This window comes from Oncorhynchus masou, chromosome 13 (genome assembly GCF_036934945.1).
Source record: "Oncorhynchus masou masou isolate Uvic2021 chromosome 13, UVic_Omas_1.1, whole genome shotgun sequence".
Taxonomy (NCBI): Eukaryota; Metazoa; Chordata; class Actinopteri; order Salmoniformes; family Salmonidae; genus Oncorhynchus; species Oncorhynchus masou.
In genome coordinates, this window is record NC_088224.1 from 81,664,484 (window position 1) to 81,681,186 (window position 16,703).

The 16,703-nt window shown below is 44.6% G+C and overlaps 1 protein-coding gene across 1 annotated transcript in view; it reads left to right on the plus strand.

Moving 5' to 3' along the window:
* LOC135553133 (roundabout homolog 1-like) overlaps positions 1-16,703 on the plus strand; it is a 331,155-nt gene that overhangs the window by 288,822 nt on the left and 25,630 nt on the right. The gene's annotated exons all lie outside the window — the stretch shown is intronic.

Here is a 16,703-nt window from a genome sequence, read left to right on the forward strand (position 1 = left end):
GTGAGAGGGAGTGTTGTCTACATGTCTACTATGAGAGGGAGTGTTGTCTACATGTCTACTGTGAGAGGGAGTGTTGTCTTCATGTCTACTATGAGAGGGAGTGTTGTCTACATGTCTCTTATGAGAGGGAGTGTTGTCTACATGTCTCTTATGAGAGGGAGTGTTGTCTACATGCATACTATGAGAGGGAGTGTTGTCTACATGTCTCCTATGAGAAGGAGTGTTGTCTAAATGTCTCTTATGAGAGGGAGTGTTGTCCACATGTCTCTTATTCGAGGGAGTGTTGTCTACATGTATCTTGTGAGAGGGAGTGTTATCTACATGTCTACTATGAGAGGGAGTGTTGTCTACATGTCTCTTATGAGAGGGAGTGTTGTCTACATGTATCTTATGAGAGGGAGTGTTGTCTACATGTCTCTTATGAGAGGGAGTGTTGTCTACATATTTCTTATGAGAGGGAGTGTTGTCTACATGTCTCTTATCAGAGGGAGTGTTGTCTACATTTCTCTTATGAGAGGGAGTGTTGTCTACATGTCTCTTATGAGATGGAGTGTTGTCTACATGCCTAATATGAGAGGGAGTGTTGTCTACATGTCTCTTATGAGAGGGAGTGTTGTCTACATGTATCTTATGAGAGGGAGTGTTATCTACATGTCTACTATGATAGGGAGTGTTGTCTACATGTGTCTTATGAGAGGGAGTGTTGTCTACATGTCTACTATGAGAGGGAGTGTTGTCTACATGTCTCTTATGAGAGGGAGTGTTGTCTACATGTCTACTGTGAGAGGGAGTGTTGTCTACATGTCTCCTATGAGAGGGAGTGTTGTCTACATGTCTACTGTGAGAGGGAGTGTTGTCTACATGTCTACTGGGAGAGGGAGTGTTGTCTTCATGTCTACTATGAGAGGGAGTGTTGTCTACATGTCTACTGGGAGAGGGAGTGTTGTCTACATGTCTACTTGGAGAGGGAGTGTTGTCTTCATGTCTCCTACGAGAGGGAGTGTTGTCCTCATGTCTACTGGGAGAGGGAGTGTTGTCTACATGTCTACTGGGAGAGGGAGTGTTGTCTACATGTCTCTTATCAGAGGGAGTGTTGTCCTCATGTCTACTATTAGAGGGAGTGTTGTCTTCATGTCTCCTATGAGAGGGAGTGTTGTCTTCATGTCTCCTATGAGAGGGAGTGTTGTCTACATGTCTACTGGGAGAGGGAGTGTTGTCTACATGTCTCTTATCAGAGGGAGTGTTGTCTTCATGTCTACTATGAGAGGGAGTGTTGTCTACATGTCTACTATGAGAGACAGTGTTGTCTACATGTCTCCTGGGAGAGGGAGTGTTGTCTACATGTCTACTGGGAGAGGGAGTGTTGTCTTCATGTCTCCTATGAGAGGGAGTGTTGTCTACATGTCTACTGGCAGAGGGAGTGTTGTCTACATGTCTACTGGGAGAGGGAGTGTTGTCTACATGTCTCTTATCAGAGGGAGTGTTGTTTTCATGTCTACTATGAGAGGGAGTGTTGTCTACATGCCTACTGGGAGAGGGAGTGTTGTCTACATGTCTCTTATCAGAGGGAGTGTTGTTTTCATGTCTACTATGAGAGGGAGTGTTGTCTACATGTCTACTGGGAGAGGGAGTGTTGTCTACATGTCTCTTATCAGAGGGAGTGTTGTCTACATGTCTACTATTAGAGGGAGTGTTGTCTACATGCCTACTGGGAGAGGGAGTGTTGTCTACATGTCTCTTATCAGAGGGAGTGTTGTTTTCATGTCTACTATGAGAGGGAGTGTTGTCTACATGTCTACTGGGAGAGGGAGTGTTGTCTTCATGTCTCTTATCAGAGGGAGTGTTGTCTACATGTCTACTGGGAGAGGGAGTGTTGTCTACATGTCTACTGGGAGAGGGAGTGTTGTCTACATGCCTAATATGAGAGGGAGTTTTGTCTTCATGTCTCTTATGAGAGGGAGTGTTGTCTACATGTCTCTTATGAGAGGGAGTGTTGTCTACATGTCTCTTATGAGAGGGAGTGTTGTCTACATGTCTACTGTTAGAGGGAGTGTTGTCTACATGTCTACTGGGAGAGGGAGTGTTGTCTTCATGTCTACTATGAGAGGGAGTGTTGTCTACATGTCTACTATGAGAGGGAGTGTTGTCTACATGTCTCTTATCAGAGGGAGTGTTGTTTTCATGTCTCTTATGAGAGGGAGTGTTGTCTACATGTATCTTATGAGAGGGAGTGTTGTCTAAATGTCTCTTATGAGAGGGAGTGTTGTCTACATGTCTCTTATAAGAGGGAGTGTTGTCTACATGTCTCGTATGAGAGGGAGTGTTGTCTACATGCCTACTATGAGAGGGAGTGTTGTCTAAATGTCTACTATGAGAGGGAGTGTTGTCTACATGTCTCCTATGAGAGGGAGTGTTGTCTACATGTCTCCTATGAGAGGGAGTGTTGTCTACATGTCTCTTATGAGAGGGAGTGTTGTCTACATGTCTCTTATGAGAGGGCGTGTTGTCTACATGTCTCTTATGAGAGGGTGAGTGTTGTCTACATGTATCTTTTGAGAGAGAGTGTTGTCTACATGTCTCTTATGAGAGGGAGTGTTGTCTACATGTATCTTTTGAGAGGGAGTGTTGTCTACATGTATCTTATGAGAGGGAGTGTTGTCTACATGTATCCTATGAGAGAGAGTGTTGTCTACATGTCTCCTATGAGAGAGAGTGTTGTCTACATGTCTCCTATGAGAGAGAGTGTTGTCTTCATGTATCCTATGAGAGGGAGTGTTGTCTACATGTCTACTATGAGAGGGAGTGTTGTCTACATGTCTTCTATGAGAGAGAGTGTTGTCTACATGTCTCCTATGAGAGAGAGTGTTGTCTACATGTATCCTATGAGAGGGAGTGTTGTCTACATGTCTCTTATGAGAGGGAGTGTTGTCTACATGTATCTTATGAGAGGGAGTGTTGTCTACATGTCTCTTATGAGAAGGAGTGTTGTCTAAATGTCTCTTATCAGAGGGAGTGTTGTCTACATGTATCCTATGAGAGGGACTGTTGTCTACATGTCTACTATGAGAGGGAGTGTTTTCTTCATGTCTACCATGAGAGGGAGTGCTGTCTACCATGAGAGGTAGTGTTGTCCAAATGTTCAATATGAGAGGGAGTGTTGTCTACATGTCTACTATGAGAGGGAGTGTTGTCTACATGTCTTCTATGAGAGGTAGTGTTGTCCAAATGTTCAATATGAGAGGGAGTGTTGTCTACATGTCTACTATGAGAGGGAGTGTTGTCTACATGTCTTCTATGAGAGGGAGTGTTGTCTTCATGTTCAATATGAGAGGGAGTGTTGTCTACATGTATCTTTTGAGAGGGAGTGTTGTCTACATGTTTCCTATGAGAGGGAGTGTTGTCTACATGTATCTTATGAGAGGGAGTGTTGTCTACATGTATCTTATGAGAGGGAGTGTTGTCTACATGTATCCTATGAGAGAGAGTGTTGTCTACATGTCTCCTATGAGAGAGAGTGTTGTCTACATGTCTCCTATGAGAGAGAGTGTTGTCTTCATGTATCCTATGAGAGGGAGTGTTGTCTACATGTCTACTATGAGAGGGAGTGTTGTCTACATGTCTTCTATGAGAGAGAGTGTTGTCTACATGTCTCCTATGAGAGAGAGTGTTGTCTACATGTATCCTATGAGAGGGAGTGTTGTCTACATGTCTCTTATGAGAGGGAGTGTTGTCTACATGTATCTTATGAGAGGGAGTGTTGTCTACATGTCTCTTATGAGAAGGAGTGTTGTCTAAATGTCTCTTATCAGAGGGAGTGTTGTCTACATGTATCCTATGAGAGGGACTGTTGTCTACATGTCTACTATGAGAGGGAGTGTTTTCTTCATGTCTACCATGAGAGGGAGTGTTGTCTACCATGAGAGGTAGTGTTGTCCAAATGTTCAATATGAGAGGGAGTGTTGTCTACATGTCTACTATGAGAGGGAGTGTTGTCTACATGTCTTCTATGAGAGGGAGTGTTGTCTTCATGTTCAATATGAGAGGGAGTGTTGTCTACATGTCTCTTATGAGAGGGAGTGTTGTCTACATGTCTCTTATGAGAGGGAGTGTTGTCTACATGTCTACTATGAGAGGGAGTGTTGTCTTCATGTCTACTATGAGAGGGAGTGTTGTCTACATGTCTTCTATGAGAGGGAGTGTTGTCTACTATGAGAGGGAGTGTTGTCTTCATGTTCAATATGAGAGGGAGTGTTGTCTACATGTCTACTATGAGAGAGAGTGTTGTCTACATGTCTTCTATGAGAGGGAGTGTTGTCTACTATGAGAGGGAGTGTTGTCTTCATGTTCAATATGAGAGGGAGTGTTGTCTACATGTCTACTGTGAGAGGGAGTGTTGTCTACATGTCTACTATGAGAGAGAGTGTTGTCTACATGTCTCCTATGAGATAGAGTGTTGTCTACATGTTTAATATGAGAAGGAGTGTTGTCTTATGAGAGGGAGTGTTGTCGCCATGTCTACTGGGAGAGGGAGTGTTGTCTACATGTCTACTGGGAGAGAGAGTGTTGTCTACATGTCTCTTATGAGAGGGAGTGTTGTCTACATGTCTACTATGAGAGGGAGTGTTTTCTTCATGTCTACCATGAGAGGGAGTGTTGTCTACCATGAGAGGTACTGTTGTCCAAATGTTCAATATGAGAGGGAGTGTTGTCTACATGTCTACTATGAGAGGGAGTGTTGTCTTCATGTCTACTATGAGAGGGAGTGTGGTCTACATGTCTTCTATGAGAGGGAGTGTTGTCTACTATGAGAGGGAGTGTTGTCTTCATGTTCAATATGAGAGGGAGTGTTGTCTACATGTCTACTATGAGAGAGTGTTGTCTACATGTCTCCTATGAGAGAGAGTGTTGTCTACATGTTTAATATGAGAAGGAGTGTTGTCTTATGAGAGGGAGTGTTGTCGCCATGTCTACTGGGAGAGGGAGTGTAGTCTACATGTCTACTGGGAGAGAGAGTGTTGTCTACATGTCTCTTATGAGAGGGAGTGTTGTCTACATGTCTACTGGGAGAGAGAGTGTTGTCTACATGTCTCTTATGAGAGGGAGTGTTGTCTACATGTCTCCTATGAGAGGGAGTGTTGTCTGCATGTCTACTGTGAGAGAGAGTGTTGTCTACATGTCTATTGTGAGCGAGAGTGTTGTCTTCATGTCTACTGTGAGAGTGAGTGTTGTCTACATGTCTACTGTGAGAGAGAGTGTTGTCTACTGTGAGAGAGAGTGTTGTCTTCATGTCTACTGTGAGAGTGAGTTTTGTCTTCATGTCTCTTATGAGAGGGAGTGTTGTCTACATGTCTCTTATGAGAGGGAGTGTTGTCTACATGTCTCTTATGAGAGGGAGTGTTGTCTACATGTCTACTGTTAGAGGGAGTGTTGTCTACATGTCTACTGGGAGAGGGAGTGTTGTCTTCATGTCTACTATGAGAGGGAGTGTTGTCTACATGTCTACTATGAGAGGGAGTGTTGTCTACATGTCTCTTATCAGAGGGAGTGTTGTTTTCATGTCTCTTATGAGAGGGAGTGTTGTCTACATGTATCTTATGAGAGGGAGTGTTGTCTAAATGTCTCTTATGAGAGGGAGTGTTGTCTACATGTCTCTTATAAGAGGGAGTGTTGTCTACATGTCTCGTATGAGAGGGAGTGTTGTCTACATGCCTACTATGAGAGGGAGTGTTGTCTAAATGTCTACTATGAGAGGGAGTGTTGTCTACATGTCTCCTATGAGAGGGAGTGTTGTCTACATGTCTCCTATGAGAGGGAGTGTTGTCTACATGTCTCTTATGAGAGGGAGTGTTGTCTACATGTCTCTTATGAGAGGGCGTGTTGTCTACATGTCTCTTATGAGAGGGTGAGTGTTGTCTACATGTATCTTTTGAGAGAGAGTGTTGTCTACATGTCTCTTATGAGAGGGAGTGTTGTCTACATGTATCTTTTGAGAGGGAGTGTTGTCTACATGTTTCCTATGAGAGGGAGTGTTGTCTACATGTATCTTATGAGAGGGAGTGTTGTCTACATGTATCTTATGAGAGGGAGTGTTGTCTACATGTATCCTATGAGAGAGAGTGTTGTCTACATGTCTCCTATGAGAGAGAGTGTTGTCTACATGTCTCCTATGAGAGGGAGTGTTGTCTACATGTCTCTTATGAGAGGGAGTGTTGTCTACATGTATCTTATGAGAGGGAGTGTTGTCTACATGTCTCTTATGAGAAGGAGTGTTGTCTACATGTCTACTATGAGAGGGAGTGTTGTCTACATGTCTTCTATGAGAGAGAGTGTTGTCTACATGTCTCCTATGAGAGAGAGTGTTGTCTACATGTATCCTATGAGAGGGAGTGTTGTCTACATGTCTCTTATGAGAGGGAGTGTTGTCTACATGTATCTTATGAGAGGGAGTGTTGTCTACATGTCTCTTATGAGAAGGAGTGTTGTCTAAATGTCTCTTATCAGAGGGAGTGTTGTCTACATGTATCCTATGAGAGGGACTGTTGTCTACATGTCTACTATGAGAGGGAGTGTTTTCTTCATGTCTACCATGAGAGGGAGTGCTGTCTACCATGAGAGGTAGTGTTGTCCAAATGTTCAATATGAGAGGGAGTGTTGTCTACATGTCTACTATGAGAGGGAGTGTTGTCTACATGTCTTCTATGAGAGGTAGTGTTGTCCAAATGTTCAATATGAGAGGGAGTGTTGTCTACATGTCTACTATGAGAGGGAGTGTTGTCTACATGTCTTCTATGAGAGGGAGTGTTGTCTTCATGTTCAATATGAGAGGGAGTGTTGTCTACATGTATCTTTTGAGAGGGAGTGTTGTCTACATGTTTCCTATGAGAGGGAGTGTTGTCTACATGTATCTTATGAGAGGGAGTGTTGTCTACATGTATCTTATGAGAGGGAGTGTTGTCTACATGTATCCTATGAGAGAGAGTGTTGTCTACATGTCTCCTATGAGAGAGAGTGTTGTCTACATGTCTCCTATGAGAGAGAGTGTTGTCTTCATGTATCCTATGAGAGGGAGTGTTGTCTACATGTCTACTATGAGAGGGAGTGTTGTCTACATGTCTTCTATGAGAGAGAGTGTTGTCTACATGTCTCCTATGAGAGAGAGTGTTGTCTACATGTATCCTATGAGAGGGAGTGTTGTCTACATGTCTCTTATGAGAGGGAGTGTTGTCTACATGTATCTTATGAGAGGGAGTGTTGTCTACATGTCTCTTATGAGAAGGAGTGTTGTCTAAATGTCTCTTATCAGAGGGAGTGTTGTCTACATGTATCCTATGAGAGGGACTGTTGTCTACATGTCTACTATGAGAGGGAGTGTTTTCTTCATGTCTACCATGAGAGGGAGTGTTGTCTACCATGAGAGGTAGTGTTGTCCAAATGTTCAATATGAGAGGGAGTGTTGTCTACATGTCTACTATGAGAGGGAGTGTTGTCTACATGTCTTCTATGAGAGGGAGTGTTGTCTTCATGTTCAATATGAGAGGGAGTGTTGTCTACATGTCTCTTATGAGAGGGAGTGTTGTCTACATGTCTCTTATGAGAGGGAGTGTTGTCTACATGTCTACTATGAGAGGGAGTGTTGTCTTCATGTCTACTATGAGAGGGAGTGTTGTCTACATGTCTTCTATGAGAGGGAGTGTTGTCTACTATGAGAGGGAGTGTTGTCTTCATGTTCAATATGAGAGGGAGTGTTGTCTACATGTCTACTATGAGAGAGAGTGTTGTCTACATGTCTTCTATGAGAGGGAGTGTTGTCTACTATGAGAGGGAGTGTTGTCTTCATGTTCAATATGAGAGGGAGTGTTGTCTACATGTCTACTGTGAGAGGGAGTGTTGTCTACATGTCTACTATGAGAGAGAGTGTTGTCTACATGTCTCCTATGAGATAGAGTGTTGTCTACATGTTTAATATGAGAAGGAGTGTTGTCTTATGAGAGGGAGTGTTGTCGCCATGTCTACTGGGAGAGGGAGTGTTGTCTACATGTCTACTGGGAGAGAGAGTGTTGTCTACATGTCTCTTATGAGAGGGAGTGTTGTCTACATGTCTACTATGAGAGGGAGTGTTTTCTTCATGTCTACCATGAGAGGGAGTGTTGTCTACCATGAGAGGTACTGTTGTCCAAATGTTCAATATGAGAGGGAGTGTTGTCTACATGTCTACTATGAGAGGGAGTGTTGTCTTCATGTCTACTATGAGAGGGAGTGTGGTCTACATGTCTTCTATGAGAGGGAGTGTTGTCTACTATGAGAGGGAGTGTTGTCTTCATGTTCAATATGAGAGGGAGTGTTGTCTACATGTCTACTATGAGAGAGTGTTGTCTACATGTCTCCTATGAGAGAGAGTGTTGTCTACATGTTTAATATGAGAAGGAGTGTTGTCTTATGAGAGGGAGTGTTGTCGCCATGTCTACTGGGAGAGGGAGTGTAGTCTACATGTCTACTGGGAGAGAGAGTGTTGTCTACATGTCTCTTATGAGAGGGAGTGTTGTCTACATGTCTACTGGGAGAGAGAGTGTTGTCTACATGTCTCTTATGAGAGGGAGTGTTGTCTACATGTCTCCTATGAGAGGGAGTGTTGTCTGCATGTCTACTGTGAGAGAGAGTGTTGTCTACATGTCTATTGTGAGCGAGAGTGTTGTCTTCATGTCTACTGTGAGAGTGAGTGTTGTCTACATGTCTACTGTGAGAGAGAGTGTTGTCTACTGTGAGAGAGAGTGTTGTCTACATGTCTACTGTGAGAGAGAGTGTTGTCTACATGTCTACTGTGAGAGGGAGTGTTGTCTACATGTCTACTGTGAGAGGGAGTGTTTTGTTCGTCTGTGTTTGTCTCCTCTGTATGAATATGAAACATGAAATAATAGAACTTAACATATTGAAAATAATACTGTATTCCAAGAGACAGATGTACTTTTCATTAGCGGAAGTGGGTTCATGGGTGGTTTTACGTGTTGGAGTGAAGGTGTACCTTCCTCTGAAGGACACTAGGGGGAGGGCTTTAACTTCCTTATGCTTACAGCCCCGGCAGAGGAGGGGAAGGGAGGGGATGGGAGGAAAAGGAAAGGGAGGAGAGGAGAGTGGAAGGGAGGAGAGGAACAAAGGATTATCTCATCTGCCCAAACCCCCATCCTCTGCATCCCACAGAGAAGAGCACCATGTCTGGCCACAAGGCCGTGCCATAGCATTTAATTTAACAAACTCCGAGATGGCGATAGTTGTGTAGGCACACACTCTACTCTTTAGAATGGATGGCCCTATGGAATGAGATGGGAGGAGTGACACAGAAGAGGGTGTGACAGAGACCAGTAGCCTATGTGTTATTTTCCAGACTACCTGCTAGTCACCCATACTGAGACACTCATACATTCAGACACTGATGTTAGAGTCTCCTCACTCATCTGGAACACACATTAATGCTAATGTATCTACAGACTTGTTTGAAGTAAGCAGTGTTTTGGTATTGTCCTCCCTTTGTGCTCAAAGTATCTATATGGTTGGCTGTTGTTCCATAGCCGTTATGTGTCTGTCTATATGGTCTTGTTTTTACTGTGTTATGTGATTGAGTCAGTTCTACAACCTGGATATGGGAGCTCTGCTCAAAGACAATCACCATTCTCTATCTCCAGTGAACCACTCAGGTGATTGAGGAGCCATTTGGAGATTGTATTAATGTGTTCATTACTCAAAATGAATGACTGGAAACACTGAATGAGTCATTTGAAAAGGACACGAAAAAGAAAACTCAATACAATGTGAATATCTGCCAGGTTGAATTGTTTCAGTGGAAGTGGTGGGAGAGAATTACCAGTTAAAACACGCCGTTTGTTAAGTGGTGGTAGTGGTGGGAGAGAATTACCAGTTAAAACACGCCGTTTGTTAAGTGGTGGTAGTGGTGGGAGAGAATTACCAGTTAAAACACGCTGTTTGTTAAGTGGTGGTAGTGGTGGGAGAGAATTACCAGTTAAAACACGCCGTTTGTTAAGTGGTGGTAGTGGTGGGAGAGAATTACCAGTTAAAACACGCCGTTTGTTAAGTAGTGGTAGTGGTGGGAGAGAATTACCAGTTAAAACACGCTGTTTGTTAAGTGGTGGTAGTGGTGGGAGAGAATTACCAGTTAAAACACGCCGTTTGTTAAGTGGTGGTAGTGGTGGGAGAGAATTACCAGTTAAAACACGCCGTTTGTTAAGTGGTGGTAGTGGTGGGAGAGAATTACCAGTTAAAACACGCCGTTTGTTAAGTAGTGGTAGTGGTGGGAGAGAATTACCAGTTAAAACACGCTGTTTGTTAAGTAGTGGTAGTGGTGGGAGAGAATTACCAGTTAAAACACGCTGTTTGTTAAGTGGTGGTAGTGGTGGGAGAGAATTACCAGTTAAAACACGCCGTTTGTTAAGTGGTGGTAGTGGTGGGAGAGAATTACCAGTTAAAACACGCCGTTTGTTAAGTAGTGGTAGTGGTGGGAGAGAATTACCAGTTAAAACACGCTGTTTGTTAAGTGGTGGTAGTGGTGGGAGAGAATTACCAGTTAAAACACGCCGTTTGTTAAGTGGTGGTAGTGGTGGGAGAGAATTACCAGTTAAAACACGCCGTTTGTTAAGTGGTGGTAGTGGTGGGAGAGAATTACCAGTTAAAACACGCTGTTTGTTAAGTGGTGGTAGTGGTGGGAGAGAATTACCAGTTAAAACACGCCGTTTGTTAAGTAGTGGTAGTGGTGGGAGAGAATTACCAGTTAAAACACGCTGTTTGTTAAGTGGTGGTAGTGGTGGGAGAGAATTACCAGTTAAAACACGCCGTTTGTTAAGTAGTGGTAGTGGTGGGAGAGAATTACCAGTTAAAACACGCCGTTTGTTAAGTAGTGGTAGTGGTGGGAGAGAATTACTAGTTAAAACACGCTGTTTGTTAAGTGGTGGTAGTGGTGGGAGAGAATTACTAGTTAAAACACGCTGTTTGTTAAGTAGTGGTAGTGGTGGGAGAGAATTACTAGTTAAAACACGCCGTTTGTTAAGTAGTGGTAGTGGTGGGAGAGAATTACCAGTTAAAACACGCCGTTTGTTAAATGGTGGTAGTGGTGGGAGAGAATTACCAGTTAAAACACGCCGTTTGTTAAGTAGTGGTAGTGGTGGGAGAGAATTACTAGTTAAAACACGCTGTTTGTTAAGTGGTGGTAGTTAAAACACGCTGTTTGTTAAGTAGTGGTAGTGGTGGGAGAGAATTACCAGTTAAAACACGCCGTTTGTTAAGTAGTGGTAGTGGTGAGAGAGAATTACCAGTTAAAACACGCTGTTTGTTAAGTGGTGGTAGTGGTGGGAGAGAATTACCAGTTTAAACACGCTGTTTGTTAAGTAGTGGTAGTGGTGGGAGAGAATTACCAGTTAAAACACGTTGTTTGTTAAGTGGTGGTAGTGGTGGGAGAGAATTACCAGTTAAAACACGCTGTTTGTTAAGTAGTGGTAGTGGTGGGAGAGAATTACTAGTTAAAACACGTTGTTTGTTAAGTGGTGTTAGTGGTGGGAGAGAATTACTAGTTAAAACACGCTGTTTGTTAAGTGGTGGTAGTTAAAACACGCTGTTTGTTAAGTGGTGGTAGTGGTGGGAGAGAATTACTAGTTAAAACACGCTGTTTGTTAAGTAGTGGTAGTGGTGGGAGAGAATTACTAGTTAAAACACGCTGTTTGTTAAGTAGTGGTGGTGGTGGGAGAGAATTACTAGTTAAAACACGCTGTTTGTTAAGTAGTGGTAGTGGTGGGAGAGAATTACTAGTTAAAACACGTTGTTTGTTAAGTGGTGGTAGTGGTGGGAGAGAATTACTAGTTAAAACACGCTGTTTGTTAAGTGGGGGTAGTTAAAACACGCTGTTTGTTAAGTAGTGGTAGTGGTGGGAGAGAATTACTAGTTAAAACACGCTGTTTGTTAAGTAGTGGTAGTGGTGGGAGAGAATTACTAGTTAAAACACGCTGTTTGTTAAGTAGTGGTAGTGGTTGGGAGAGAATTACTAGTTAAAACACTCTGTTTGTTAAGTAGTGGTAGTGGTGGGAGAGAATTACTAGTTAAAACACGCTGTTTGTTAAGTAGTGGTAGTGGTGGGAGAGAATTACCAGTTAAAACACGCTGTTTGTTAAGTAGTGGTAGAATAGCCTTTGGGCCCTAGTAGATCGCCACATTTAATTATAAGGCTATTTAGTCTGGCTGCTTCAAATGTAATATGTCAGCCCTCTGTTCATGATGTGGAAGTTTGGACAAGCAGAGAGCTGCTATTCTGTTCAGACAACAGAGAGCTGGAAGTCTGTTCAGACAGTAGAGAGCTGGTAGTCTGTTCAGACAACAGAGAGATGGTGGTCTGTTCAGACAGTAGAGAGATGGTGGTCTGTTCAGACAGTAGAGAGATGGTAGTCTGTTCAGACAGTAGAGAGATGGTAGTCTGTTCAGACAGTAGAGAGATGGTAGTCTGTTCAGACAGTAGAGAGATGGTGGTCTGTTCAGACAGTAGAGAGATGGTAGTCTGTTCAGACAGTAGAGAGATGGTAGTCTGTTCAGACAGCAGAGAGCTGCTATTCTGTTCAGACAGCAGAGAGCTGGTAGTCTCTTCAGACAGCAGAGAGCTGGTAGTCTGTTCAGACAGTAGACAGCTGCTATTCTGTTCAGACAGCAGAGAGCTGCTATTCTGTTCAGACAGCAGAGAGCTGGTAGTCTCTTCAGACAGCAGAGAGCTGGTAGTCTGTTCAGACAGTAGACAGCTGCTATTCTGTTCAGACAGCAGAGAGCTGCTATTCTGTTCAGACAGCAGAGAGCTGGTAGTCTCTTCAGACAGCAGAGAGCTGGTAGTCTGTTCAGACAGTAGACAGCTGCTATTCTGTTCAGACAGCAGAGAGCTGCTATTCTGTTCAGACAGCAGAGAGCTGCTATTCTGTTCAGACAGTAGAGAGCTGGTAGCCTGTTCAGACAGCAGAGAGCTGGTAGTCTCTTCAGACAGCAGAGAGCTGGTAGCCTGTTCAGACAGCAGAGAGCTGCTATTCTGTTCAGACAGCAGAGAGCTGCTATTCTGTTCAGACAGCAGAGAGATGGTAGTCTGTTCAGACAGCAGAGAGCTGCTATTCTGTTCAGACAGCAGAGAGATGGTAGTCTGTTCAGACAGCAGAGAGCTGCTATTCTGTTCAGACAGCAGAGAGCTGCTATTCTGTTCAGACAGCAGAGAGATGGTAGTCTGTTCAGACAGCAGAGAGCTGGTAGCCTGTTCAGACAGCAGAGAGCTGGTAGTCTCTTCAGACAGCAGAGAGCTGGTAGCCTGTTCAGACAGCAGAGAGATGGTAGTCTCTTCAGACAGCAGAGAGCTGGTAGCCTGTTCAGACAGCAGAGAGCTGGTAGTCTCTTCAGACAGCAGAGAGCTGCTATTCTGTTCAGACAGCAGAGAGCTGCTATTCTGTTCAGACAGCAGAGAGATGGTAGTCTGTTCAGACAGCAGAGAGCTGGTAGTCTCTTCAGACAGCAGAGAGCTGGTAGCCTGTTCAGACAGCAGAGAGCTGCTATTCTGTTCAGACAGCAGAGAGCTGCTATTCTGTTCAGACAGCAGAGAGATGGTAGTCTGTTCAGACAGTAGAGAGATGGTAGTCTGTTCAGACAGCAGAGAGCTGGTAGTCTTTTCAGACAGTAGTGAGATGGTAGTCTGTTCAGACAGCAGAGAGATGGTAGTCTGTTCAGACAGCAGAGAGATGGTAGTCTGTTCAGACAGCAGAGAGATGGTAGTCTGTTCAGACAGCAGAGAGCTGGTAGCCTGTTCAGACAGTAGAGAGCTGCTATTCTGTTCAGACAGCAGAGAGATGGTAGTCTGTTCAGACAGCAGAGAGATGGTAGTCTGTTCAGACAGCAGAGAGATGGTAGTCTGTTCAGACAGTAGAGAGATGGTAGTCTGTTCAGACAGTAGTGAGATGGTAGTCTGTTCAGACAGTAGAGAGATGGTAGTCTGTTCAGACAGTAGAGAGATGGTAGTCTGTTCAGACAGTAGAGAGATGGTAGTCTGTTCAGACAGTAGAGAGATGGTAGTCTGTTCAGACAGTAGAGAGATGGTGGTCTGTTCAGACAGTAGAGAGATGGTAGTCTGTTCAGACAGTAGTGAGATGGTAGTCTGTTCAGACAGTAGAGAGATGGTAGTCTGTTCAGACAGTAGAGAGATGGTAGTCTGTTCAGACAGTAGAGAGCCGGTAGTCTCTTCAGACAGTAGAGAGCTGCTATTCTGTTCAGACAGCAGAGAGCTGCTATTCTGTTCAGACAGCAGAGAGCCGGTAGTCTCTTCAGACAGTAGAGAGCTGCTATTCTGTTCAGACAGCAGAGAGCTGCTATTCTGTTCAGACAGCAGAGAGCTGCTATTCTGTTCAGACAGCAGAGAGCTGCTATTCTGTTCAGACAGCAGAGAGCTGCTATTCTGTTCAGACAGCAGAGAGCTGCTATTCTGTTCAGACAGCAGAGAGCTGGTAGTCTCTTCAGACAGCAGAGAGCTGGTAGTCTGTTCAGACAGTAGACAGCTGCAATTCTGTTCAGACAGCAGAGAGCTGCTATTCTGTTCAGACAGCAGAGAGCTGCTATTCTGTTCAGACAGTAGAGAGCTGGTAGCCTGTTCAGACAGCAGAGAGCTGGTAGTCTCTTCAGACAGCAGAGAGCTGGTAGCCTGTTCAGACAGCAGAGAGCTGCTATTCTGTTCAGACAGCAGAGAGCTGCTATTCTGTTCAGACAGCAGAGAGATGGTAGTCTGTTCAGACAGCAGAGAGCTGCTATTCTGTTCAGACAGCAGAGAGCTGCTATTCTGTTCAGACAGCAGAGAGATGGTAGTCTGTTCAGACAGCAGAGAGCTGGTAGCCTGTTCAGACAGCAGAGAGCTGGTAGTCTCTTCAGACAGCAGAGAGCTGCTATTCTGTTCAGACAGCAGAGAGCTGCTATTCTGTTCAGACAGCAGAGAGATGGTAGCCTGTTCAGACAGCAGAGAGCTGCTATTCTGTTCAGACAGCAGAGAGATGGTAGTCTGTTCAGACAGCAGGGAGCCGGTAGCCTGTTCAGACAGCAGAGAGCTGCTATTCTGTTCAGACAGCAGAGAGCCAGTAGTCTGTTCAGACAGTAGAGAGCTGGTAGTCTGTTCAGACAGCAGTGAGATGGTAGTCTGTTCAGACAGTAGAGAGATGGTAGTCTGTTCAGACAGTAGTGAGATGGTAGTCTGTTCAGACAGTAGAGAGATGGTAGTCTGTTCAGACAGTAGTGAGATGGTAGTCTGTTCAGACAGTAGAGAGCTGGTAGTCTGTTCAGACAGTAGTGAGATGGTAGTCTGTTCAGACAGTAGTGAGATGGTAGTCTGTTCAGATGGTGTAAAGGAGATAGAAACCTGGACAGGAGATGGATATCCTGGTTTTGTGGAGCGTTGGTGTTTCAGTGAGTGTTGGTGGTTTGGGGAAGCATTGGTGGTTCAGTGACTGTTGGTGGTTTGGGGCAGTGTTGGTGGTTCAGTGAGTGTTGGTGTTTCAGTGAGTGTTGGTGGTTTTGCGTTGGTAGTTCAGTGAGTGTTGGTGGTTTTGTGGAGCGTTGGTAGTTCAGCTAGTGTTGGTGGTTTGGGGAAGCATTGGTGGTTCAGTGAATGTTGGTGGTTTGGGGGAGCGTTGGTGGTTCAATTAGTGTTGGTGTTTTGGGGAAGCGTTGGTGGTTCAATGAGTGTTGGTGGTTTGGGGGAGCGTTGGTGGTTCAATGAGTGTTGGTGGTTTGGGGGAGCGTTGGTGGTTCAGTGAGTGTCGGTGGTTTGGGGGAGCGTTGGTAGTTCAGTGAGTGTTGGTGGTTTGGTAGAGCGTTGGTGGTTCAGTAGAGCGTTGGTGGTTCAGTGAGTGTTGGTGGTTTTGTGGAGCGTTGGTAGTTCAGTGAGTTTTGGTGGTTTGAGGGAACGTTGGTGGTTCAGTGAGTGTTGGTGGTTTTGTGGAGCGTTGGTGTTTCAGTGAGTGTTGGTGATGTAAGGGAACATTGGTGGTTCAGTGAGTGTTGGTTGTTTGCGGGAGGGTTGGTGGTTCAGTGAGTGTTGGTGTTTTGATGGAGCGTTGGTGTTTCAGTGAGTGTTGGTGGTTCGAGGGAGCGTTGGTGGTTCAGTGAGTGTTGGTGGTTTGGGGCAGTGTTGTTGTTTCAGTGAGTGTTGGTGATTTAAGGGAACGTTGGTGGTTCAGTGAGTGTTGGTTGTTTGCGGGAGCGTTGGTGGTTCAGTGAGTGTCGGTGGTTTGGGGGAGTGTTTGTGGTTCAGTGAGTGTTGGTGGTTTGGTGGAGCGTTGGTGGTTCAGTGAGTGTCGGTGGTTTGGGGGAGTGTTTGTGGTTCAGTGAGTGTTGGTGGTTTGGTGGAGCGTTGGTGGTTCAGTGAGTGTCGGTGGTTTGGTGGAGCGTTGGTGTTTCAGTGAGTGTCGGTGGTTTGGTGGAGCGTTGGTGGTTCAGTGAGTGTTGGTGGTTTGGGGGAGTGTTGGTGGTTCAGTGAGTGTTGGTGGTTTGGGGGAGTGTTGGTGGTTCAGTGAGAGCATTTTCCATCACTGGGAGTGAGTTCTGTCTGGCTTTCTAACGCTCAGTGAAACAGTGTCATCGGCCATGGACAAGTCAAGAGCACATCATCTATTTATCTGAGTTTTCCTCTAATGCAAGGCCAATGGAGC